General features: G+C 53.1%; 1 protein-coding gene across 4 annotated transcripts in view; it reads left to right on the top strand.

Moving 5' to 3' along the window:
- The first annotated feature begins 8325 nt into the window (after window positions 1–8325).
- Window positions 8326–25340, top strand: part of KCNJ12 (potassium inwardly rectifying channel subfamily J member 12) — a 53038-nt gene continuing 36023 nt past the window's right edge. For all 4 annotated transcript variants that reach the window (XM_081030182.1, XM_081030179.1, XM_081030180.1 and 1 more), the window contains exon 1: window positions 8326–8857. The gene's annotated coding sequence lies outside the window, so the exon portion shown is untranslated. The remainder of the gene's footprint in view (window positions 8858–25340) is intronic.

The raw sequence follows: 25340 nt of genomic DNA, 5'->3' as shown, positions 1-25340 counted from the left end.
CCAGACACTGGGTGAGTGCTTTTCCCCTACCTGAGCCTCACCACAGCCCTGCAGTGTAGGTACCAGGGTAGTCCCCATTGTGCACAGGAATAAACTGAGGCACAGAGAGATTAAGTAACTTGCCCCAGGCACACAGCTTGGGTGTTGGTGTCAGGGTTTGAACCCAAGTCTGTCTGACCCCAGATCCTGTGTTCTTACCCTTCCTCCCACTAGAATGCCTGGCACACAAATGGGGTTTAATAGATATATGGCCCATTTAAAGGGTCATTGCTGAATCCTCTTCATTCACAAAGGGACATTCTCTGGGGCTGGGCTGGGTTCTGTGGATTTGCAATTGATTCTATATTTATCATCCCCTTCCTTAGGCAGGTTAATGGATTTTAAATGGAGTCAATACTAATTGCCCCTGTGCTGTAGATGGGCCATCCTGAGGGTAGAGTTTGCTTCAGCTCTGGGACCCAATTCCTTACCACAGACGAGCACTGAACCTGGGGTGAGGACTGAAATAGGCAGAGATGCAAATAGGGAGGGCGCTCTGGCTGGCTAAGGGAACAGACCAGGCAAAGCCATGGTCATATGGACCGTATAGCCCTACTGAGGGAGCTGCAGGGCCCCTCCTGCCCGTGAGTTCTCCTGGTCCGCAGCACAGAGCTACGCTCGCCCCGAGGAGCTTCTGTGAGAGTCAGGTCACCACAGAGTGTTTATTAATCACCACAGGCAGGATGGGGGTGGGCAGCTCCACAGGGAGTCCAGAGCGGGAGGGGAAGCTCCGGACAGGCAGTGGGGGCTGGGGCTTTCTGGACCAGCCTCCCAGTCTCCCTCTTCTGTCAGCTTTGGGTTATTTTAAAAATTAATTAATGTTGGGGACACGTGGAATCCTTGAACACGGTATAAAGATACAAACAGCTCACCTCCCTCCTGCTTCCCCCAACCTTCCAGTTCTCCTCCTGGTAGCAAGTGTCCATTGTCTCTTTCCAGAACATTCTACCAAAAGCACATAGATGCGTGCTTATGCATATCCCACTTTATAAAAAAAAAATCCCAGTGATGGCCTCCAGTACCCTCTCTTCATTCAACAAATATTTATTGACCACCTACTAAGTGTTATCACGTGCCCAGCCAGATCAGACCCCTGTTCTCAGGGAGTGTGGGTCCTCACTGTCTCACAGATGCACTGGCGTATGTAGGTGCTGCGCTCACCTTCCCCGGGAATGCTGGGCAGGTTGTTACTATTACAAAGTGAGTAGCTGGATGTATGTCTTGCTCCCAGTGTGCGAGCATCTCGTGGGGTAAATTCCTAGACCTAGAATCCCCAGGGTAAAGAGACGAGTCTTCTTAACTTGGCCAGCTGTCACCAGATTGTGGTTGAAAGTTCAGCATTTAGATGTGGCCAGGGAGGTGATCCAGGCTGGGGGTGGCACGTGCTTGGGGAGGGGGACCAGAGATGCCACCTTAGCCCTACAGGAGCCCTTAGTCTGAGGAAAGGCAGGGTTGGAGAGGGACAGTGACTCCGGAGAGCTGTGATGGGGCAGTGCGGGAGGCTGTGGTGCCCCGAGTAGTGCACCCAGCCTGGGAGCGGGGACATTCAGGGAGGTTCCAGAAGCAGGCTTCTTCATTGAGCGCCCGCTGCGCATCTGTCCCGCGCCCGGCCCACATGCCAGCCGTTCCTCTGTGCAATGTCCACGCCCAGGGCCTCCTAGGAAATGGCCACTGTATTAGGGGAGCAGCATACCTGTTCTACAGCTGATGAAACTGAGGCCTGGGCAGAAAGCAAGAGCCGAGGCTTCTGAAATCTAGTCTTCTTCCTCCCTGCTCCAGTCCCTGAGAATGGCCCAGTCTGTGGGCATTCCTATAAATAGGAGTTTCTGCCATGATTCCTAGGAATGGGCCTCAGGAAACCAGGAAGCCTTGTCCACCCTGTCTCCAGGCTGTTACGCTTTATTACATTGACAGGATAACTTGACTTAAAAAATTGCTTTATTGTGCAAACTTCAAAAGCCATGAAGCTGTAGGACGCGCCCAAGTGTAACATGCGCCCATACTCTCATTCCTCACAACCCATCAAGCAGAGGACTAGGAGGAAGCCTGAGCTCCTACCGAAGTCTCCATTGGCTGGGTGAGTGAAGGGTCGGGGATCTGACCGGGTGCGCCTAGTTCAGAGCACTCAGGAAGCAGATGTAGACATTCGCCTACACACAACAGTGATTGAGGAGAAAGGTCCCCTCCCAGGAGGACCACTAGCAGTTCCATCTCCAAACTTCCAGATCTTTTGCTTTGCTAATGCAAATAGATCAGTAGTTTTTCTTAACATAAATAAGATCATGCACTAGGCCCTATTCTGCCTCTTGATTCTTTTTTGGCGGGTGGGAAGGGAAGACAGTGTGTCTTGGCCAATGAACTCACCATTATCAGGCTTTAGAGACCTACCTCATTCTGTTTCAGAGTCAAGTCCACTCCAGAGAAGAGGAGACTGAGATTGAGGGCTCTAGCCCTGCCCCCTTGTGAGGAAGAAAGGGCGAGGGGTTGGTCGTGGGGCAGGGGCTGGGGACAGAGGCCGCATCCCTGGAGTGATGGTCCCACAGAGGGATCTCAGTGGGGGTCGCAGGGAGGAGGCAGGCAGCGCCCACTGGAGTGGAGGGGGGCTGGGGAATTGGCCCGATTATCCCAGCTGGGAGGCCTCCTTCGTGGAAGCTATTTTTAACCGTGAGAGAGGCTGAAGTGACTTCCCTCCCTCCCTTTACTGCCCTTTATTCCTATCATCCTGGTGCCTGCAGGCCCTGCCCGCCTTCCTGGAAGCTCTGTCCCTTTAGAGGAAGGGAAAATGTGAAAAGGAAGGGAGGCAGAAGATGCCCTTGGCCTGTGTCATGCCACAGCATTTATCCCCCACGCAGTTCTGCCAGGCAGCTCTCATGCACTCCCTGTTAGAGAGGGGTTTAGAAGAGGTTCAGGAGGTCTGAGAGACATTTTTCAGTCCTTGCTGTTCTTTTTACATCCATCAGCTCCACCAGCAGCCCCTTGAGGGCGTGGAGAGTAGTATTAGAACCCATCTCAAAAATCTCTGAAGTTACTTAGACAAGGGATTCTTTAGGTTGCCGAACTCAAAAGTCCAGGCGTAGGTCTAAGGGTCCCAAAGGAGCATGTCTAGACTGTTGTTTCTCTCAACACCTCAGCTCTCCTCTCCTCTGGACGGGTCTTGTCTCAGGTGGGTTCAGCCCATGTAGGGGTAAGGAGATCCCCAGCAGCCCTTGAGAAATAGAGCTCCTTTTCCAGATGATCCAGCCAAAGTTCTAGGGCTGGTCCTCATTGGTTGGCTTCAATCACATGTCCATCCCTCAAGCACTCACAGTAAAGCTCACAGCTAGGCCTGCGTCACTTGCCCACTGCTAGGCTCTGGGGATGGTCCCAGCCCCCAAGGAAGCAAGTGGTAGAGAGTATGGGAAACAGGTGATGAGTCCCCCAAAAGCAAGGTTCCCAAAAGAAGGGCCTAAACACAGGGAGGACATGGACCACTGATGCCTCTGAAGTTGTGCAGCCAGGACAGAAAACTCCAGATACCCAGGACAGGACAGGTGGCCTGGGGCCTAAAGTCTTGGCCTTCAGTCCCATTGCTGGCCCCTGGCTGCCATCAGCCCATCCTCCTAACAGATGAAGCAGCAGGGGAGTCAGAGAGGAGGGGGGAAGGCAGTGTGGCGGGTGTCAGAGCCTGTGCATGAGGGAAATAAGTCAGCTGGCCAGCTCCAGGCTGCGTGATCAATGCCTACTTCCTGACAGGGTGGGGGTGACTCAGTGTCCTGTTTCCAGGGCCGACAGCCATGGAGCCTAAAGTTCTGCTCTCCTCAGATCAATGCCACAGTGTCAGCCAGGGACCTGCGGGAGGGGTATGTGGCCTTGAAGGAGCAAGGCAGTCACTTTGTTGTCCTCTCTGTCCCTTTACCCCTTCACAGCACCCATGACGAAGGGCCACCAGGGTTGGGCAGCTCATGTCCTCCCAGGCCATCCCTGTCACTGCAGGAGCTCAGCCCCATCTGGGCATCGTTTCTTCATCTACCAACAGGGCTGGTATCTATGTGCCTGTCAACTGGAGCAATTACATCATCCTGCATCATGAGTTCATGCGGTGGGCATGTAACCTGTAGGCTGGCACAGGCCAAATGTAAAATTAGCGGCATCCATTGTTACTATCATTGTCGTTATTCTTGGGGAAAATGGGGTTGAGGGAAGGGACAGGGCTAGGAGCAGGACTCCCAGGCCCAAGCTCTGCTCTGTCACTCACGGCCTGAGTGATCAGGGGCCTCTCCTTCTTCCTTGGCCCTGGTGGAATGCAGTCCAGCACCTTTTGACTTCTGGCCAGGGTTTTGCTCATCCCACCAGAAATCATATACTGGACCACCCAGGTACAGGCTCTGAACACCTTGTGGGGGTGGAGGTAAGAGGCAGGGTAAGTCCCAAATCCTGGACACCTGCCTGGAGGAGGATGCAAGGCTTCTGCTGAGAGCCGACTTGTGATCTTGGTCTCTCCATCCTGTGCCCCTTTGTTTTCATTCTGCAGATTCCCAGCAGGCTCAGTGCGTGCTGGGCCCTGGCTATGTACACTCCGGACAGATGTGTCCCTGCCCTTACAGAGCCAACATACCTTGGCTCTGTGCCAGGCCCAGATACAGTAAATGAGATGCTTCAGAGAGTGGCCAGTGTGGGAAGGAAGTCAAAAAAGCTATGGGAGATGCCAGTGGGCCTTTACAAAAGGTGCTGTCTGAGCTGTCCCTGAATGAAGAGCAGTTTTGGGAAAGAGCCCCACGCTAGAATTAAGGTGGTGGCCTGTGAGGGCATGGATGGTGGGCCAGTATGTCTGGAAAAGGAATGCCAAGAGAGCTGGGCGAGGTGAAGTCAGGCAGGTCCTGGGACTCAGGGACTGTGGGTCTCACATCTGCCCTGGGAGAGTTTGAAGTGGGCATGCCATGAGCCCATGTTATGTTTCAAGGGTCTCCTGACTCAGGGGCCAGAGCTGGGGTGAAGTGTAGGTGGGACAGGAGAAACCTGGGTGGGCTCCTGGGAGGAGGTGGCCCTCGAAGCACTGGGAGGATTCTGGGGCAAACTGGCATAGCTGCCTGTGGGGCCAGACAAAGAGACACCAGTGAGGGACTATCTGGTTTTCGCATCTCAATCAATGATTAATTTATGACAGAAACAAATGCATCGGCTTTGTCATATTAAAACACGAATATTATAAGAGCCAGCCGCTTTGAGCCAGCTGCCCACTTGGACCAGCAAACCCCATCTAGCAGGATGTCCTCTCCACACCCTGACAGCTTTGTGGCCTTGGAAGCAACTCCCCTGACTGGGCTTTTCTTTCCTCAAATGAGTGGTTCCATTTGAGAAGTGGTTCCAAATGGTCTGAGGTGCTATTTGGTCTCCCAGCCTGTGGCTCTGAGGATACCCAGGTCAGCAAATGTTTTCTGAGTAGCTATTATGTGCCAGGCCCAGGGCTGAGAGGGACTGGGCCCCACCCTGGAGGAGAAGAAAGATAATTTTAGATTAAGAGGAAGTCAGGTACAGGGGCACAGTGAGAAGGGGTTGGGAATGTATGTATGTGCTAGAATCCCTACTGCGTGGGGGACACTGAACTCCCTTTCGTCTCATTGGCTTCTCCAGGGGCCTCCAGAGGGGCATTATTTTTCTCATTGTTGTGGCTATTACTATAACCCCCATTTGACAGAGTGGGACCTCAGCTAGAGATCTGTCCAGAGTCCCCTCCCACCTCACCTAGCTCCGCCTCCCTTCAACACTAGAGGGTGGAGTGATGCCCTGGGAGGGTGGTGGGTCCCCCTGTTCACAGACAGGAAGCCTTGGGGTAGGTGTGTGAACTGGTTAGACAGACAGCAGTGCACGTCCCTGCCCCTCTGTGCCTCAGTCCCTGAATCTGGAACATGGGCGTGCTCCCTGTAGAGAGGCTGGCACCCCACGTAGTCCTGCAAAAGGCCATGTGTCCAGGGCCCATACCAGCTGCTCATGGGATGTGATTATGGTTGAGAATTCCACGTAGTAGGTGGGTCAGGAGGGTGGGATGTGGAGCCTAAGGGCAGTGGCCTGGGGGGTCAGACCTGAACCTCTGCAGGGACGTTCTTTGCTGGGTGACCTTGGGCAAGACACTTGCTGTTTCTGTCAAAGGGGTCTGATAATGGCTCTAGGGAAGGCCTGGGGCTCAGGGAGAAGATCTGGCTTACCTTCCACTGGTCCTCCTGGTGAGCAGCAGGGTGGGGGCTGTGTGTGGAGGGGGTTCAGGGTTGAGGATGCCCTGGACCCACCCGCTTGTCCCAAGAGCTGGCAGACTACTAGACACAGAAGTACCCCGGGAGCTCCTGTCCTTTCCCCAACCAGGACCTGGGCTCCCAGCTGAGGGGGTGCAGCTGCTCCTCTGGGGGCCCATGATAGGTCGTCACAGGAGGGGTGTCTTGGGGCCCATTCCTTCTGGGGTGGAACTGGGGCCTCCATGTTCTGGAAAACGGGGCAAGGGAGGGTGGGAAGCTGAGTCACTTCCCTCCTTGGTCACTTTGAGGGAGAAGGAGGAAAAGTTTCCTGAGAGCTTTTGGTCCCCTGGGAGGTGGGTCTCGAAGGAGGAGGAAGAAACCAGGACACTGTGTGCCAGTCAGGGGCAACGTGGGGTGTTGGGCTGGAATCTCTTGGGATACCCTTCTCTCCACTGCAGCCCTGGGTAGCTGTCCCTGGCAAGGGGGCAGGTCTCTCGTTTGGGAGTCCAGACCTGGCTCTAAGCCCTGGCTCCCCCTTCAATAGCTCTGTGACAGGCAAGACCCCTCTCTGTGTCTCAGCTATTTTACCTATAAAACAGGGCCAGTGACCAGAGGGTCATAATGATGATGAAACAATTCTAGCCAGCTCCTTAGCCCAGAGCCTTGCGAGCGTTGAGTGCTTCCCCCACCCCCCAGCCCCAATCAAAGCTGTGCTAGGCACTCTGGGTAGACTCTGCACTCACTGAATCCTCACTGCAGCTCTAGGAGGTAGGAAATCTCACTCACTATCCCCACATGATGTGAAAGTGTGGCCTTGATAGCTGAAGTTACCTGCCTCCACAGCCTGTCAGTGGAGGTGGTGGGATTCAAACCCTAGACAGCATGAGGCCGGTGAACTCTCTGGGTGGCCTAGGCCAGGTGGCATCTACTAGTTAGCTGCCTGGGGCCAGGTGCCTGGGGCAGGAGCCTGGGGCTGGAGGTCCTGCAGACAGCTCCGTCTGAGCTGCCAGCAATCTGGGCGTTGGCCAGAGAGCCATCCTCCTCAGTTAGAATCCTGCAGCCAGTCTCCCTGCTGTGCAGACACATAATTATATTTCACATTAAAGGGGGAACTGGAGGCTGAGGGGGCCTGGTAGCCCTTTCAGGCTTGTGCTCCAAGCACAGACCTGCCTCCTTAGTTCAATGCTGTGACCCCAAGGCTGAGCAAGGGGTCAGACTGGTGATAAAATGGGGTCTCCCTGGGCTAAGGCCCAGCTAGGCAGGTCTGTCTGCTAGGATGAAAGGCCTGGGCCCTGCAGGAGGCTGAGAGATCTGAGACCGAGACAATAGGCCCCAGGAAGCTGGGAGGGCAGGGCTGGTGGGGACAGGCTGGGAAAAACGCCTGAACCTCCAGAGGCAGGGGTGGCAGGAGAAGAGGGTCACACGGGGGTCAGGTCTGCAAAGAGGGAGAGCAGGGGGAGGAGCACAGAGGAGAAAGCAGGAGATGGGAGAAGCCAAACAGAGCACAAGATGGGAGGGGAAAATGCTGTTAAAGAGGGGGAGATGATGTGTGTATATAAGTGTGCATGCCTGGTGTGCAAGGAGAAAAGATCCCGTTGGAATGTACAAGCCAAGATCTGTGTGCACATGCGTATATGTGCAAATACTACCCTGCATGTGCACTTCTGAGTATGTGTGCACCTGTGCACCTGCAACCATCATGGACGTCAGGGCACTCATTTTGCGCATATAAGTACCGACGCCTGAACTTGTGTGCTGGCTGTGTGCAAGATTCCTTTGCCTGTGCGTGCACTCTCCATGCACCTGTGTGTGCTTGTGTCTCTGGAGGACATGCCTGTGTGTGTGTGTGTGTGTGTGTGTGTGTGTGTGTGTGCGCGCGCGCGGCCGCGCGCAGTGGCGCGCGGTCGCGCGCCAGTGCTCAAGTGGCTGGTGGTTGTGTGTGTGTGTCGGGGGGGGCCATCCCTGGGCTGGGGAGGCGCATAGCTAGGCCAGCGCCCGTGAGGGCGGGGGCAGCAGCCGCGCGGCGCGGGGCGGGCGTGCTCTCGGCGGAGAGTTAGAGGAGTTGCGGAGCTGGGTTCTGGTGGCAGCGGGGCGCGGAGCTGGGTGCGAGCCGAGCCTCAGACTCCCGCCGCCACCTCGCCCTCCATCCTTCTCTCGCCGCCTTCTCTGGGCCCGGCTGCTGCCACCGCCTCCTTGGGAACTGCAGCCAGGGGCGAGGGGGCTGGTGCGGCCGTTGCCGGCAAGGAGGCGCGGGGCGGCGCGGAGCGCCGGGGCGTGGGGAGCGCGCCTGGCCTGCCCGGGATCAGATAACAGCCGGCGGGGGAGGGGGTGCGCCGGCCGTGCTCACAGCCCAACCGAAGGACGGGCTCTAGCCGCGCGGGCCGGACCGAGCTCCCCGCACCCGGGGCGCCGTCCAGGCGCGCTCCCCCGACCCGTGGCTGCACCGGGGCGATCGGCTCCCGGAACCAACGCGCCCCTCAACATGGAGCGCTCCCGGGTGTTGCCCTGAGGCGGCGGCGGCGATGCAGCCAGCGCGGCGGCGGCCGTGGCCAGGAACGGCCGCCCGGAGCTCGGAGGACGCGGAGCGCGCCGCGCCCGGAGGACTGACCGAGGTAAGTGCGCGGCCGCCCGGCGCACGGACTCCGCGGGCCCGGCTCCAGCTCCCCGCAGGCCCTCTCCCGGCCCGGAGTGAGCGTGAGGTGGTGCAGCAACAGGGAAGGTGGCGCGGGAGGGTTTTCTTCCCTCTGGTTTTCAGGGCTTTTTTTCCTCTCTTGGTGAGCCATCGGAGGAAATGCTGACTGCAAGCTTTTTCTTCCTCTGCCATGTCTCCGGCTACACCACCAAGGAACTTTGCTCGCTGCTAACCTTCGTCCTGGGGGCGCTCCGGGAAACTTTGAGGCTCCTTCGGCCCCTTCTGGCAGACTTGCACGAGGGGGCTCGGGAGGGAGCGTGGGGAAACACTTTCCCGCGCGGCATCAGCCCTAAGCGTGACCTTCCGGGAGATCCCGGGATCAGGGTGGGGGCGGATGAGGGTGCCGTCTACCAGCCGCCCCCAGGCCCGACTTCTGCGGGTCCTTGGTGTCGTTTCAGTTTCTCACTTTCTGTGCTCTAATGGAGTAAAAATATTCTGGAAATGGTGTTCTCCGCTAGCGAGCGAGCCGACGACTCGCTCGAGAGAGTCGAGCTTCTTGCTTTTAAAAATGGGCCTTGACTGCGGAGGGGATGGCCCTGCAGCTAAGAAGCCCCCCGGCGTTCCAAGGCCGGGTCCCTCCCACCGAGTGTTCTTGTCGGCTCTGGATGTCCTGGGGAGGTGGGAGGGAGGGCAGGCGGATGGGGAAGGCAGAGCTCCCTGGAAGGCAACTGGGGTGGGGAGCTTTTGCGGGGGGGGGGGGGTTCAAAGGGGGAGCTGAGGCCCTACCGGGTGTCTGTGCTGCCTATTTGGATGGAATGTGCACAAGTCATGTGAATACCTTAAAACCTGTGTTCGGAAGGGGAGCGAGGTCACAGGAAAGTGTTTCTTTGGAGGTGGTCTTCAGTCCTGGGAGGTTCTTCTGCCTCCCTATAGTCTGCACTTGCTGGGACCTGGGGCATTTGCTCCCCGTTTCCTAGGGGGCTTGCCCATCCTGGAGTGCTGTGCTACCTGTGACCATATCTACTTTCTCGTTTGCTCCATGTGCCCAGGCCAGAGCCCTGGAACAAAGTGGTGGGGACATCCTGCCCCCCAGAATCACATCCCAGAGCCTGGGTTCTCAGGAGCACAGAGGCGCCCTCCTGCCTCTGAAATCAGCAGCTGCCTCCTCAATGATGCGAAGCCAGAAGGCTTAGCCCTCCATCCTACCCCTCACCCCCTCCTTGAAGTGCCAGAGGAAGGCTGTCCTGCCCCAACCCCAGCCTCACCTTGTGCTAGGTTGCTCCAGACCCTGGACCGCCACCATGTGGCCAGAGTCTGGGAGAAGACCCCAGCCGCCCAGCCCCGGCACTGCCACAGGAAGCTTGTAGTGTTTTTGCGGAGTGTTACCTCTTCTGTCCTGAGAACAGCATCCCTGTCCCATGCTGGGACTCTAAGCGACTCCTCAGCGAAGTCGACCCTATGGCTTTCTGATGGCCCCTCCGCTTCAGCCAGGGTGCTGCAGTTTGGCAGTTCCAAGAGGAGGACTTCAGAAGGTCCTCAGGTGGGTCCAGGACCCCTGAGGGAGAGCAGGGTGCAGAGGGGTAGCGGCTTGCTTCAGCGCACCTGGGGACGAAAGGGGGGCTCCACTGTGCTTTACAACAGAGAAGGTCCTTCTCCTCCACTGGAGCACTGCTGAGTGTGTACAATGGACACTAAATACGGGGTGTGGACGCAGACCTGGCAGGCACGAACTGCAAGTCCCCGACCGCCTCCTTGTCCCCCTCTCCAGGGGAGGGCACAGCAGAGCTCCCTCCCCAACCCTGAAGGGAACGGCCCTTCTCTTGGGAGAAACAGAGCCTGAGTTTGTCAGCCATTCTCTAAACCCCCCATGCCCAGCTGCCAGGTCAGACCCCCATAGGGCTTCCAGGTTGCTCAGGAGGGAAGCCCTCTAGATGAGTGCCTCCTGGAGGGATGTCCAGTGGGCTGTGCTGTGCTGGGAGGAAAAGGTGCTCTTGTCCAAAGCTCAGCAGCAAGTCAGGGCTTTGAGCAGAAGCCTCCACCTAGCTCTCCCCTGCCAGGCTCCTGTTCCAGGGCCATGATACCCCTTTCCTCAAATTCACCCAACGCAGGAGAAGGTAACATCGGTAGCCCCGTGGCAGTGAAATGATAATAACAGCAATGACAATAGTTATAATAGTGACAGGAGTGCTCTGCAGCACTGGGACTGGTTCTGCCCGGAGGCAGTTCCTTCTGGCCAGACTAGGCCTCGGATGCCCTGGGCCGTAGCATGGCATGCAGAGGTCTTGGCACACGTCTAGGGCGGGAGCAACTACGTCGTCACACCCGGCAACTTCTGTGGCCCTTGCCTGGTCCCAAGGTTGAAGGGTGCTGGTGCCCCCTCAGAGGCCACCTTATGCCCACCCTCAGTTCTGCTGCTCCCACGCCTGGCTCTGGGCTGGGCCACCCTCTGACAGGTGCAGCTGGTGTTTGTTGCTGGGTTCCCGTCAGGGCTTTGCTGTGCACGACACATGGGCACACCTGCCCCTCCCCTGGGGCCTGCAACTGGAGCACTGCCACGGGCTGGCACGGAGGAGAGGCTGGGAGGGAGGCAGCTTGTGGGCAGTAGGAGGGGTGGAAGCTGGGTCCGCCACTTGGAGTGTGGTGGGTGTGTGGGCTTAGTCCCAAGGAACGGCCGCACCAGGGGAATTGGCAGCATGATAGGGAGACAGAAAAGGCTGAAGATGAAAGCCAGCCTAGAACTGGGCAATGGGCCGGGCAGGGAGGCTGGAGGCTTCAGAGGAGCCTCGGGGTGGGATGGGGGGTGCTGGGCCAAAGCAGGCAGGTTTTCCAGAGGAGCTGGGGCCGAGAGCAGGAGTGGAGCCCTTGCTGGGCACTGGCTGAGGGCCCAGCGCCCTGCCAGCTGGTTTAATTTCCTAATGGTCTGCCAGTACAGAGGGTGGCTTTAGCTCCATTGTACACATGGGAGATTCGAGGCCCTGGGAGCGACTAGAACCTGTGCCCCTCAGTTCCAGAACCCTGGCACTCTCCCAGATACAGCTCTATCTTCCCTCATGCCACAGATAGCCTGCCAGGTGTATCTGTGTGCCAGGCTGGCTGTGGGACCGCCAGAATGGCACAGCATCCCCTCCTGACACCCCTCACCCCCAGGCTGGTTCTACACAGGCCCTGGTGCAGCTCCCAGGTTGCTGTATCCCTGGGACCCAGTGAGGCCTGAGATGCAGTAGGTGCTCAGAAAATGTTAGGTGGGTGCATGTCTGGCTGCTTTCTCTGGTCACAGCGGCCTCAGTGGGGCCTTGCTGTGCTGGCTGGTTGTGAACTCAGGGGTGGCTGTGAGCTCTGAGGGTGGGGCCCTGGCACTCCAGTGTTCAGCTGGGCCCCAGTGCAGTGTCTGGTGTACAGAAGATGTTTAATAAACTGGTGTTGAATAAATGGAGACCTGGCTCCTGCCCTCGAGGATCTTAGCATTTGGGAGGAGACAGCTAGGCTGGGCAAGGCCTGTGGTGTGACTGTGGCTGACTCACTTCTCCTCTTGGGCTTCAGTTTCTCATCTGCGAAGTGGGACTGCTGAGAGCACACAGGATTGAAGAGTAGAAATGTGAGCCCCTGTGTGTGCCTCTGGGCAAGGGGTCTCAACGGAAATGGGGGTGTGAATAGGGGGCTCCAGGAAGGAGCGAGATATGAGCATTGGTGATGCCAGAGCCTTGGGAATTCGTTGGGAATTCCGGGGCTTACTCCAGCCTTCCCTTTGACATGTGGGGAAACTGAGACCCACAGAGGGTAGGTGATTTGCTGCAGCAAAAGAGGACTTCAAACGCAGGCCTCCTGCTCCTGCTGTGTCCGCTATAACCACTTCGTTACCCCCTCCCTCCACCCACTCCCACTGATGTGCCGTGGCTCAGGTCTTCCTGCCTGGCTGCAGAAATGGCAGCTGTAGAGGCAGTGCGAGGCTGTGGGGACTTACGGGACCTCTGATCCAGCTCCTAATTGGCCTTCTGTAGCACTAGACACAGTTCTGTTTGCATGGCCAGATAGGAGTGGAAGCCCCCTTTTCGGTGGCCTCAGGGAGCAGGTCTGCTGTGGCTGTGATTAGTGCTGCTATAGAGTCACTGGAAGGGGCCTCCTGAATCCTGCTGGGGTCACCTCCCTACTAGCCTGGACTGAGCTCTCCTACCACCTTGGGTAACTGAAGCCTCTCCCTTCTCTTCTCACCAGTGGTCTGGCCTCTCTGGAGAACTCAGGCTTGGAGAGGGGTCAGGGAGCAAAAATTAAAGCCCTCATGGTGCACGCTTTTGCCAGTGCCAGCCCTGGCCGTGATCGCATAAGCACCAAATGAGCTGGATACACTCTGGGTGTTTTAGTCTCGGGACACCTCTGGGCTCGGGACCCTCCCATGGTTCCCCTCTCACACAGAATAAAAAGTACACTCCTCACTGCGGTCGGTCCACAAAGCTCTGCACAGCCTGTCCTCATTACTGCCCTCACTCCCACCTCTCTTTCCTTCCCCTCAGGCCACCCCTCACCTCCCTCCTTACTGTGCCCACAACACACCAGGCCTGCTCCTGCCCCAGGGCGTTTGCACTTGCTGCTCCCTTTGCCTGGAGCATTCTCCCCCAGATCTCCATACAGCCCCCTCCCTCACCACCTTCAGGTCCTACCCAAATGCCACCTTCTCCATGAGGCTTCTCCTAGCTTTCCTGCATAACAAGGTGATGCTTTATCCCTCTCCTGCTTTATTCCTCTGTAGAACTTAATGCCACCTGCCATGTTATGCTTTATTTGCTTATCTTGTTTACTGCCTGTTCCCCCTGGAACGTAAGCTTCCTGGGTGTAGGATTTTGGGTCTGCTTTGCTCATAGCTATGCCCACAGTGCTACAGCAGCGCCCAGTGTATACAGGTGCTCAGTTTCCATACATGGTGCCCAACACATAGTGAGTGCTCAGTTGCCAGAATTATTGTCCCATTCTGCAGATGAGAAAACTGAGCCTCAGAGAGGTGACATCACTATGCCTGAATCATAGAGTTTGTTGGGGCTGGCACTCAGATCTTTGCTCTGAGCTCTTGGCCTGCCATCTGCCTGTGTCACGGGGAGAGAGTTGGCATTATTTAAGGGGCCCCTCCTCTGTGTTGAGTTTTTTCTGTGACTTCGCCTGCTTCAAGCTCTGAACCTGCTATGTCCCTGGCACTTGGCCTACCTCCAGCTTAGAATGTACCCACCACATCCCTTTGAGGGGCAGAAGCTGTTCCCATTGCAGATCTGAGCAAACTGAGGCACAAGGATTTGCGCCTCTCAGCTGTCATCTGCCTCCCACCCTGGGGACCTGGGGTGGCCCAGGGCTCAGTGTCCCCACTTCTTGCCCATTAAGCATTTTCAGGTGTCCATTGGCCATTTGTGTTGTGTGTCAATGTGTTTCACCCCCCCTGCCCACTCTCTTTTAGAACATAGCACCCAAATTAATTTTTTTTTTTACATTTGCCATTTTCAACAATAGCAACTTTCCACTTTAAAAAGAACCTACATGCTTCCCCCTTCCGTTCTCTCCTGATCTTCCTGTCGCCTGTTACAAGCCGGGGCTTACTTGAGCAGACAGGTTCCAAGAGGCCGGGCCCTGGCCAGGGCTGTGGGGCTCCACCACGTGCTGTCTGGGCCTCTCTGGTGGATGCACCTGGGCAGGGCACTGTCTCTTGAGGCTCACCTCTGGGGCAGAAAAGGGACCAGGTCTTAATGAGAACCAGAATCGTGCCCAATTCACCCACGGCTATTGCCAGCCTTTGACCTGTCCCCACCCTGCGAGGGGGTGTGGTAGGGGGAGGGTACAACATGAATATCTCACTGTGGGAGTGGGCAGCCTGAGGCCCAGAGAGGGACAGTCACAGCCAGAGGTGGCACAACTCCTTAGAAGCAAGGTGGCAGGCAGCAGAGGAGACCCTCTGCCTCCTCAAAGCCTGCCAGAAACTCTGGAGACTTACTTAGGAAGCTGGGACTCGGAGGAAGGAGCCTATGGAGATGGGGAGGTGCTGAGCTGTGTGTGTGTGTGTGTGTGTGTGTGTGTGTGTGTGTGTGTGTGTGTGTGTGTGATAGAAAGGCTGAACAGCCAAGGGCAGGAAATGTCGGAGGTGGGGGTTGTATGGCTCCCACCCCCTGTCCACCTCCCTCTCCTTCCAGCTGCAGCCTGAGCCCCCTGAGCTGGCCGCTCCAGCCCTGCAATTCTCCAACACTTAAACCAAAAATTAATCGCTGCCAGCAGCTGGTGTTCTGGGTGGTAGCTGCTGTGCTGCACCCCCACCCCACCCCTGACTCTATGCCTCTGGGCTCTTGGTTCCAAGCCAAGGCCAGGCCTGTGGGGGTTCAAGGAGGACTAAGGAGGGCCGCAGGAGGCTGGCCCCATCCCTTCCCAGGACTAAAACTTGGCAAGACCCAGTGTGTGGAGCCTGGCTGGGTCACATGGAGGGCAGAGGCAGTTGGATTCCTGAGGCTCCTGAGGGTGCTGGGATTCCAGGGCAGGTGGGGGGCCAAAAAGTGGGATTTGTGGAAGCAGGGTGTGGACACGGCCTGGGAAACCCCCTTACACACCCCCCTCGGGACCAGCCCCTGGGAATCTCTGTCTTGCTAGCTTCTCCCTTCCCTTCTCAGAGAGGTCTCACTTGTCCATCACGCTTTCAACAATTAGCTTCTGAGCACATGTGCTGTGCCCATTGCCAGAGCTAAGGGCTCACGTCTAGGTAGGTGGGGAGGAGGAAGGACACAAGTGAACAAATTCATAAGGAAGTACAGACTTTGTCATATGCTTTTGTTAATTATTACAATTTTTAATTATGAGTGTTACATGTTCATGGCAAGCCATTAAACAATTGTAAGGGTGGAAAGTGAATTTCTCTTTCTCAAACCCTGTATCAACTTCACCCCCACCCCAAAGCTTTATGTTCTTGAAGTAGCCATCATTAGAGAACCTTCTGGATTGACTGCTTATGCAAACATGTGAATGTAGCTATGTAAACATGCCAACATCTATAGCTCCCTTTCTCCTCTCTGCCTTTCTTTTTTTCTGCTTTTCCCCCCATGGGATCACTCCATACGTGCTGCCCCCGTTGGTGCCCCAGCAGTCTGGACCTGGGGACTTCATCCTTTCTTCGTTGGTGGGCACTGGGTTGAGGCCGCACCACAGAATCTCCAGTTCATAGACTTTCAGCCATGGAGCCTTTGAATGGACAGAGCCACCAAAGTGCACAGGTTTGAGACAGAGAAACTGGAATTGCAGAATTGGTTTATCTTAGCACCTGGAGAGGTGCTGAATTGTTGCCAGGGTACCTCCTTCCTCAGACCCCTGATGTGGATAATCCAGATCTCTTGTCCTCATCCCCGGAAAGTCTAGTTTGGACAGTCTGGGATAGAGACTAGGAATCTACATTTTTTTAAATTGGGGAATATTGGGGAACAGTGTGCCTCTCCAGGACCCATCAGCTCCAAGTCATTGTCTTTCAATCTAGTTGGGCGCAGCTCAGCTCCAAGTCCAGTCACCGTTTTTAATCTTAGTTGCAGGGGGCACAGCCCACTATCCCATGCAGGAATTATACCGGCAACCTTGTTGTTGAGAGCTCGCACTCTAACCAGCTGAGCCATCTGGCTGCCCCACCAGCAGCTCAGCAGCAGCTTGTTGCTTCAATCTAGTTGTGGAGGGCGCAGCTCACTGGCCCATGTGGGAATCAAACTGGCAACCCTGTTGTTCAGAGCTCACGTTCTAACCAACTGAGCCATTCAGCTGCCTGGAATCTACAGTTTCTTAATCTCCCCAATAGCACAGCCCGCAGCCCAGCCCCCTGTTGGGGTAGCCACCCTGCTGCAGTTAAGCTCCCTGACCTTGGAGCAGTCCCACTCTCTCTGGGCCTCAGGGACCACTAAGCCAATACATCTGCCACTCAGCACAGTGTAGACACATAGGGGCTGCCGCGAAGGCACTCGTCTCCCTTACTTGCTCAGATGGGGAGAAGGCCTCTGTTTGGGGGAACTGGTCACCTCTGATTCATCTCTGGGCTTCTCCATCTCAGGTGCCCACCACCCTGTCATTCCTGTAACGTGGTTTGAGCCAAATCAGAAGAATAGTCTCTGCTTTGCTCCACCAAGGGGCCGTGTTTGAAAGGATATGATTGACTAAATCCAAGAGAGATGTTAATCAGCCCTGGTGCTCTTCCTCCCCGAGCCTCAGTTTCCCCATTTGTGAAATGGGCATTAACACCAAGCTCCCATCTGAGTATCCATTTTCTCATTGCCTTTTGGTTTTGGCTCTGCGGGCAGGGCAGGGCAGGAAGCTTCCTCTCTCCCTGCTCCCCCACCCTCTGCCTTGTGTGCTGGAGGCTCGGCCATGTCCATCACCTTGGCCTGCTGGGCCTCAAGCTGTCGGCAGCACCTGTGCGGCCGGGGCAGCCAGACCCCCCTGTCCTGGGCCCTGGGAGCCTTCAGAACCAATGGAGGGGGTGCCCTCGGAAGTCCCTGGGGCAGCCACATAGTGACCCAGCCCCTCCTTGGGGGCTGAATAACGGAATAGACCCTGGCTGCCCTCTTTCTTTCCTCTGCTGGCCCTGCCAGCCATAGCCTCAGAGGCAGCCTTGAGACCTGGCTGTCATCCTACGGCAGATGCCATGGCCCTGGAGCTCCAGGGCCAGGTGACCTGGCTCTGGGCCCTGTCCTGACCCAGATGCCCCTTTGGCGGCCTCAGGACCAGCTGCAGCTGGGTGGGCCCCAGGGGTTCTCCACTTATTCTGCCACAGATCAAGGGCAGGTGGACGGGGTGTGGTTGGGGAGTAGCACCCCTGGGAACTGTGACCTGATGAGCCTGTGGTCTCAGTTTCCTCATCTGTGAAATGGGAACTCCCGGGAAAATGGGTTGAATGAATCCATATCCTTGACGTTTTGTCTAGGGTGTGGAAGAAGCACTGGGCCAGCATTCTGGAGGGACAATCAGTTAGGTCCAGACAGGAAACAGAAGCAGGACAGTGAGGAGCAAATTGGGCCATGCATTAGTTTCTCGTGTATGCCATAATAAATAACCACAAACTGGATGGCTCAAAACAGTACCGATGTAGTATTTCCCAATTCTGGAGGCCAGATGTCTGAAATCAAGATGTCGGCAAGGTTGCTTCCTACTGGAGACTCTGAGGGAGAATTGTTCCATGCCTTTCTCTTGGTTTCTGTGGCTGCTGGTCATCCTTGGGGTTCCTTGGCTTGTAGCCACATCCTTCTAATCTCTGTCTCTGTCTTCACATAGCCTGCTTCTCCCTTTGTGTCTCCCTCTTGTCTCTCTCTTTTTTTTTAAGATTTTATTGGGGAAGGGAAACAGGACTTTATGGGGAACAGTGTGTATTTACAGGACTTTATTGGGGAACCGTGTGTTCTTTCCAGTCCCTCTTCTCTTATAGAGACATTTGTCATTGGATTTGGGGCCCATCCCAATCCAGAATGATCTCATCTGCAGATCCTTAAGTTAATTATATCTGCAAAAAACCTTTATCTACCCTATCTTGCTGTGTATAATGCACACCCACGTTTTCGGTCCAAACTTTCAGGGGGAAAAAAAATCTTTCATTTTAATTTTTTTAATTCAAATTTTTATTTGTTTACATTTAGGTACTTGTTTTTTGTATTATAAAGGAATTTTAGCATTTATTTTTAACATAAGGAATTTTACAAGAAATTTTATGTAACAAATTGTCATGCGGGATGACAGGCGGGGTCTCTAGTCCCGCTCCCCACATAAGAACGCAGGATATGGTGAGGCCCAAAAGGAACACCCACGGAGCCATAGATGGGGAGTCATACAACTATAGTCTCGCTGGTGGTCGGGTTGGAGACACAGGAAGCAGGAGGTACGTACGCGATCCGCAACCTGCCATCCACTTGTCTGTACCAACCAACCTCACTTGCTAACTGTAATCCTCCTGTCTGCAATCCGCAATCCACACTCTGCCACGCCATGCCACACCAGGACACCACACTACCACGCCACACTTTGCCATGCTAACTGCGATCCACGCTTGCTAGCCACCATCTTCTTGCTAGCCCCCATTTGCAGCTAGCGTAGCCACGGCAGTTATATTACTGGCCAATGGCTCACTGGTCACAGCTGACGGCCATTTAATCACGGTTGATGGCCATGTACTACCCGAGTGAGCACCTTTCCGCGTGAGGCCGAGAGCCTGGACACGGCACTCCTGGCTCTGTCCCCACACAAATAGTTACAAAACACAAGGACAGATACGAGGTACAAGAAATTATATGTCCCAGTAACAAATTTACGATATTTACGCATCATAAAGGCCAAGAACTCTTCGTCGTTGCAAGTTTGTTGTAAGTTCAACAAAACTGGTCATGGTATCCCAGGGTATTATGTTGTATACAGATATCATTATTGATTTCTAGAGTCACACTTATAACTCATAAGCATAAATAAAAGAATTAAAAACATTTATATAGATACAGAATTGGTACTACCCATACCCATATAATGCGCATCCTTATTTTTCCCTCACAAATTTGGGCCAAAAAAATGTGCATTATACACAGCAAAATACGGTAAATAAAGTCACATTCACAGGTTCCAGGTGGATAATGTTTGGAGGGCCATTATTCAACCCATTATACATGATCAAGCTGAATATGTTGCCCTGTACCTTGACTTTTTCTTTTTTGAAGAAAAACATTCTATTTTAGCAGCCCAGGCTGACGATAGGCTCCTCAGGTGTCTGGGTTTCCCTGAAAGCTCACTGTGGTTGGAGGGAGGGAGCTGGGTTTCACTCCTGCTAGCCTACCCGCCCCGGCCCCCTCCCTGGGCTGCCAGGCAATGTCCCTCTGCAGATGGCTGGTGCATTGATGAACCACTGTCATGCCCTGGCCTGATGCTGTGTGGCCTGAGGAGCCTGCGTGTCCTTGGCCCCCTCCCGTGGCTCCTGACAGCCATCAGAATATTTTGGGGGCTTCAGCAAAATGCATACCCTGGTGGTGAATTCAGCTGCCCATGGTGTCACCGGGTGCCTTTCTCTGGAAGTGGCGTGACATTTTGCTAAGACTTGGCACTCAAAAATAATAATGAAAATGACTGTTTATCCGGTGCTTTCTGGTGCCAGGTGCTGTGCTCAGTGATTTTCCAAACATCATCTCATTTAATTCTCAAAACATCCTGACCGTGTGGGGAGCAGGGCTTGAGAGAAGAGGCCACTGAAGGAGGCAGGAGGCCAAACCGCCTTTGAGCAGTCGCATCCCTGGGACTGTGATGCTATCATTCCCTGGCCTGACTGAGAAGCCTCATGAATGGGCCTGAGTTCCTCTCCAAAGGCGCGAGGTCTTTAAAGAATGCCATGAGTTTTTGTTTTTTTGTTTGTCTTGTTCCTTTGTTGCTTTCAGTTTTATATCCCACATATCAGTGAAATCATATGATTCTCGACTTTTTCTGTGTGACTTATTTCACTTAGCATAATAATCTCAAGATCCATTCATTTTCTCACAAATGGCACTATTTCAGTTACCAGAGCGGGGAGAGGGGTAGTAGATGAGGGTAAATGGGGTCAAATATATGGTGATGGAAGGAGAACCGACGCTGGGCAGTGAACACACAATGTGAGATATAGATGATGTAATACAGAATTGTACACCTGAAACCTATGTAATTTTACTAACCATTGTCACCCCAATAAATTATAATTTTTTAAAAAAAGAATGCCATGGGCCCTGCTGGGCTCTCTCTTCAGGGGAGGTGGAGACGTCCTGCGCTGAGGATCCAGAGATGTCTTTGAAACATCTCTGTCTTGGAGTTGCAGTGTTGGGCATGAGCCAGGTTAGCCTGGCTTTAAATGTTCCTCTCTATTTGCTGTGTGACTCGAAACAAGCTGCTTTACCTCTCTCAGCCTCACTTCTCTACTCTGAGAAATGAGGCTATCTACTCCATTTAAGCTGTGATTGTGTGTGCCTGGCGCGAGAACTATTTCCAAATTCTCAATGACAGAGGGCTCTGAGGCCCTCAAATGGGGAGGGACTGGCACAGCTAATGCCTACACTGAATGGCCTGCAGCCCTCCATTTCCTGTGCCAGAACAGGGGTCTGGTTCAGTCTCCTTCATTCTTACCCTCACAAGACTAGGCTAGAAAGACAGACCTTTGCTTGAGCACCTACTGTATGCTGGAAGGCTCATGCAGAGGGAAGATTTAAGCTAAGGTCTTGCTAAAGCTCTCAGAATGGGGATCCTGCCCCCTTTGTCCATTTCTTAGAGATGGAGCTCATGTCTCCCCATCTGCCCCGTGTCCTAAGAGCCCCCACGTTCCCATGACTGAGTTCTGTGCTTCTGTGGATGTGGAGGCAGGTGTGTCAGGCTGTCCACGAACCTGTCCATAAATATTGTCTGATGCCCCAGGATGTAATGGCGATGGCTTTGCTGTTTGGGGAAAGAACGGAGCTGTTGATCACTAATTTATTCATGCACTTATGCTTTTAACTTTGGATCCAGAGTAAATGAATCCATGTGGCCTGAGTAGAGGTCTTTGAAGAGAGCAGGATGCTGGAGGTGGCAGAGCAGAGAAAGCGCCCAGGGGAGAGGGCTGTGGCACCAGTGCCTCCCAGGGGGCGTGTCCAGCCAGCAGAAACTGTAGAGAGCCCTTCAGAGCCATCCCTGGGGCCTTAGGCAGGTGCTAGGGCAGAGAGGATACTTGCCACTTGCCTCATGAGCCCGCCCTAGTCCTCCTAGACACACAGGGAAAGAGTTAAAGGACCCCTGAGTCGAGTCACAGCACTCTGCTGCTCAGCCCTCTGCCAGTTGGCTTTACAGACCTTTCACTCCAGGTCATGCTTCCGAGCTTGGGGCACTGATCCCAGAACCACCCCCTTTCTCTCCATTCCAGAACCTGCCCCCCGAAGGTAGGGCACTCCAAGGTTCTAGATTCTCAGCCAACAGTGTGGCCTCCTCTGTCACAGAGAAAATCAAAGAAGAGAACTTCCACTTGGTGCCACCACAGCTACCCAACGCCCTTACACCTGCGCCCCTCACTATGTCTTCCTCCCTTTCCTTTGGATAGATTTTTATCCCTGCTTTCTGTCCTGGGATCCCACTCCTCTTGCCTACCCAAGAGCATCGCTGTGGCAAGTCCCTGTCTATGCTGGACCCTCCTTTACACCCTGCACCTGTTTCTTCCTAAGGTGATTGGTAAAGCCCTGCGCTTTCTCTGAGCACCGGGACATTCCAGGGGACAAAACAAAGTCCTACCAACACACATTAGTGATTAAAAACTCTCAGCAAAGTAGAAATAGAGGGGGACTTTCCCAACTTGATAAAGATCATCAACAAAAAACCTACAGCTAACATCATAATTAATAGTGAGAAACTCAAAGCTTCCCCACAAAGATCCGGAAGTAGGCAAGGATGTCCCATCAGATTACTCCTTTTCAGCATCGTACTGGAAGTCCTTCACAGCGCAGTTAAGAAAAGGAAATAAAAGGTATACATATTAGGAAGGAAGATATAAAATTGTCTTTCTTTATAGGTGATGTGATTATCTATATAGAAAATATGAAAGAATTGACACCCCCCCCAAAAAAAAGTCTTGGAACAAATAAGCTATTTTAGCAAGGTTGCAGGATACAAGGTTAATACACAAAAGTCAATTGCTTTCCTATATGCTAGCAATGAACAAATAGAATTTGAGATTAAAAATAATACTATTTACATTAGTCCTCCCAAAATGAAGTACTTAGGTATAAATGTAACAAAATATGTGCAAGGCCTATATGAGGAAAACTACAACAGTCTGATGAAGGAAATAAAAAAAAAACAACACTAAATAAATAGAATACATGGAGAGGTATTCCACGTTCACAGACAGGAAGACTCAATATTGTCAAGATGTCAGTTCTTCCCAACTAGATGCACAGGTGTAATGCATCCCTAATCAAAATCCTATTGACTTACAGCGTGGATATCAATAAATGGATTCTAAAGTGTATAGAGAGGCAAAAGACGCAGGGCAGCCAACACGGTATTGAAGGAGAAGAGCAAATTTGGAAGGCTGCTAGTACCTGACTTACTGTAATCAAGACAGTGTGGTCCTGGCAAAAGAATAGAGTGCAGAAATAGGTCTACGTAAGTAGAGTCAATGGATCTGTGGATCTTTGACAAAGGAACAGGGCAATACAATGAAGCAAAGAGAGTTTTTTCAACAAGTAGTCCAGGAACAACTGTACGTCCACATGCAAAAAATGAATCTAGACACAGACATTACACTCTTCACAAAAATGTCCTCAAATGGATCACAGACCTAACTGTAAAATGCAAAACTATCAAACTTCTGGAAGATAACATAGGAAAAAATGTAGATGACCTTGAGTATAGCAATGACTTTTTAGATAGAATACCAAGGCACAATCCATGAAAGAAATAATTGATAAGTTGGACTTTTTAAAAATTAAACACTTCTGCTCTGTGAAAGTCATTGTCAAGAGAATGAGAAGCCACAGACTGGGAGACAATATTTGCAAAAGACACATGTAATAAAGGGCTGTTATTCAAAATACACAAAGAATTCTTAAAACTCAAGCAATAGGAAACAAACGGCCTGATTATAAAAAATGGGCCAAAGACCTGAGCAGATACCTTAGCAAAGAAGATATGCAGATGGTAAGTAAGCATGAAAAGATGCTCTATGCTATATATCATTAGGGAAAGAAATGAAAGTTTAAAGGAGATACCACTATACACCTATTAGAATGGTCAAAAGCCGGAGTACTGACATAAGCAAATGAAGCTGAGGTTGTAGAGCAACAGGAACTTTAATTCCTGGTGGGGATGCAGACTGGTGCAGCCATTTTGGAAGACAGTTTGGAGTTTCTTGCAAAACTAAACATATTATTACCACCCAGCAATCATATTCCCTGGTATTTACCCAGAGAAGCTGAAAACTTACGTTCACACGGATGTTTATAGCCTCTTTTATTCATACTTGACAAAACTTGGAAGCAACTCAGACATCCCCAGTAGGTGAATGAATGAATGAGTGAATGAACTGGTCCATCCAGACAGTGGACTATTATTCAGCAATAAAAAGGCATGAACTGTCAAGCCATGAAAAGACATGGAGGGACCTTAAATTCAGATCATTGTATGACAGAAGCCAATGTGAAAAGGCTACACATGTATGATTCCAACTGTATGACATTCTGGAAAAGGCAAAACTGTGGACAGACAGTGAAAAGATCAGTAGCTGCTGGGGCTGGAAAAGGGGAGATGAATAGGCAGAGCACAGAGGGTTTTGAGGGCAGTGAAAGTCCTCTGCATGACACTATCATGGTGGTTACAAGTCATTATGCATTGTCCGAACCCATAGAAAGGACAGCCCCAAGAGTGAACCCTAAGGTAAACTGTGGACTTTGGGTGATGATGGTATGTCAATATGGGTTCGCAGGCTGTAACAAATGTTCCTCTCTAGTGAGTGACACTGATAAGAGGGGAGCCTGTGTGTGTGGCAGCAGGAGGTATGTGGGACATCTCTGTACCTTCCCCTCAATTTTGTTGTAAACCTAAAACGGGTCTAAAAAATAGTCTTGGAGACAAAAATGAATCCTTGCCCTCACATGTCAATAGGTAACTGAGCACAGACTCCTGAATGAGTGGCCCTAGAACATGTGAGAGGCAAGGGGACATCTAAGGAGGGACCTGCATGGAATCAGGGAGGAGCCAGGCGGATATCTGAGCTGGGGAGCCAAGGGAGAGGCCAAGGGTGGACGGTGCTCCTTGGGTTCAGGGACCAACCTGGAGAACAGAACATCGGGGCTGGAGTGGAGTGAGCAAGGAGGGAGCCTTGCGTAGGGCCCGCAGGCAGTGCAGCGTTCCCCTTTTGTTTCTTACAGCAACAAGCATTTCTGTCCCACTCCTTGGTAGGTGGCTGTGTCTGTACTGAGTGGGTGTCAGCAGTTAAGCTTGGATCTGTCAGGGTGCAGTTGGGTTCAATCTCTTTTATGTGTCTCCTAAAAAAAAAAAAATGTTTTTTAGGTGAAATTCACGTAACATAAAATTAACCATTTTAAAGTGAACCTTTCACTGGCATTTCGCACAGTCACAATGCAAGCAGTGCCTCTTATCTAGCTCCTCGCCCCACACGAAGCCCCATGCCATCCGGAGTCACTCCCCAACCCTTGGAAACCACCAGTCTGCTTTCTGTCTTCATGGATTTGCCTCTTCTGGACGTTTGTGGTTTTTGGGTTTTTTTTGTTTTAATGACCTTTTTTTAAAAAAAAGATTTTATTGGGGACTATTGGGGAACAGTGTTTCTCCAGGGCCCATCAGCTCTAAGTGGTTGTCCTTCAGTCTAGTTGTGGAGGGCGCAGCTCAGCTCCAAGTCCAGTCGCCGTTTTCAATCTTTAGTTGCAGGAGACACAGCCCACCATCCCATGCAGGAATCGAACTGGCAACCCTGTTGTTCAGAGCTCGCGCTC

The sequence above is a fragment of the Rhinolophus hipposideros genome, assembly GCF_964194185.1.
Source record: "Rhinolophus hipposideros genome assembly, chromosome: 20".
NCBI lineage: Eukaryota > Metazoa > Chordata > Mammalia > Chiroptera > Rhinolophidae > Rhinolophus > Rhinolophus hipposideros.
The sequence above is the reverse complement of the archived record's forward strand: the minus strand, read 5'-3'. Positions and strand labels throughout refer to the sequence as shown.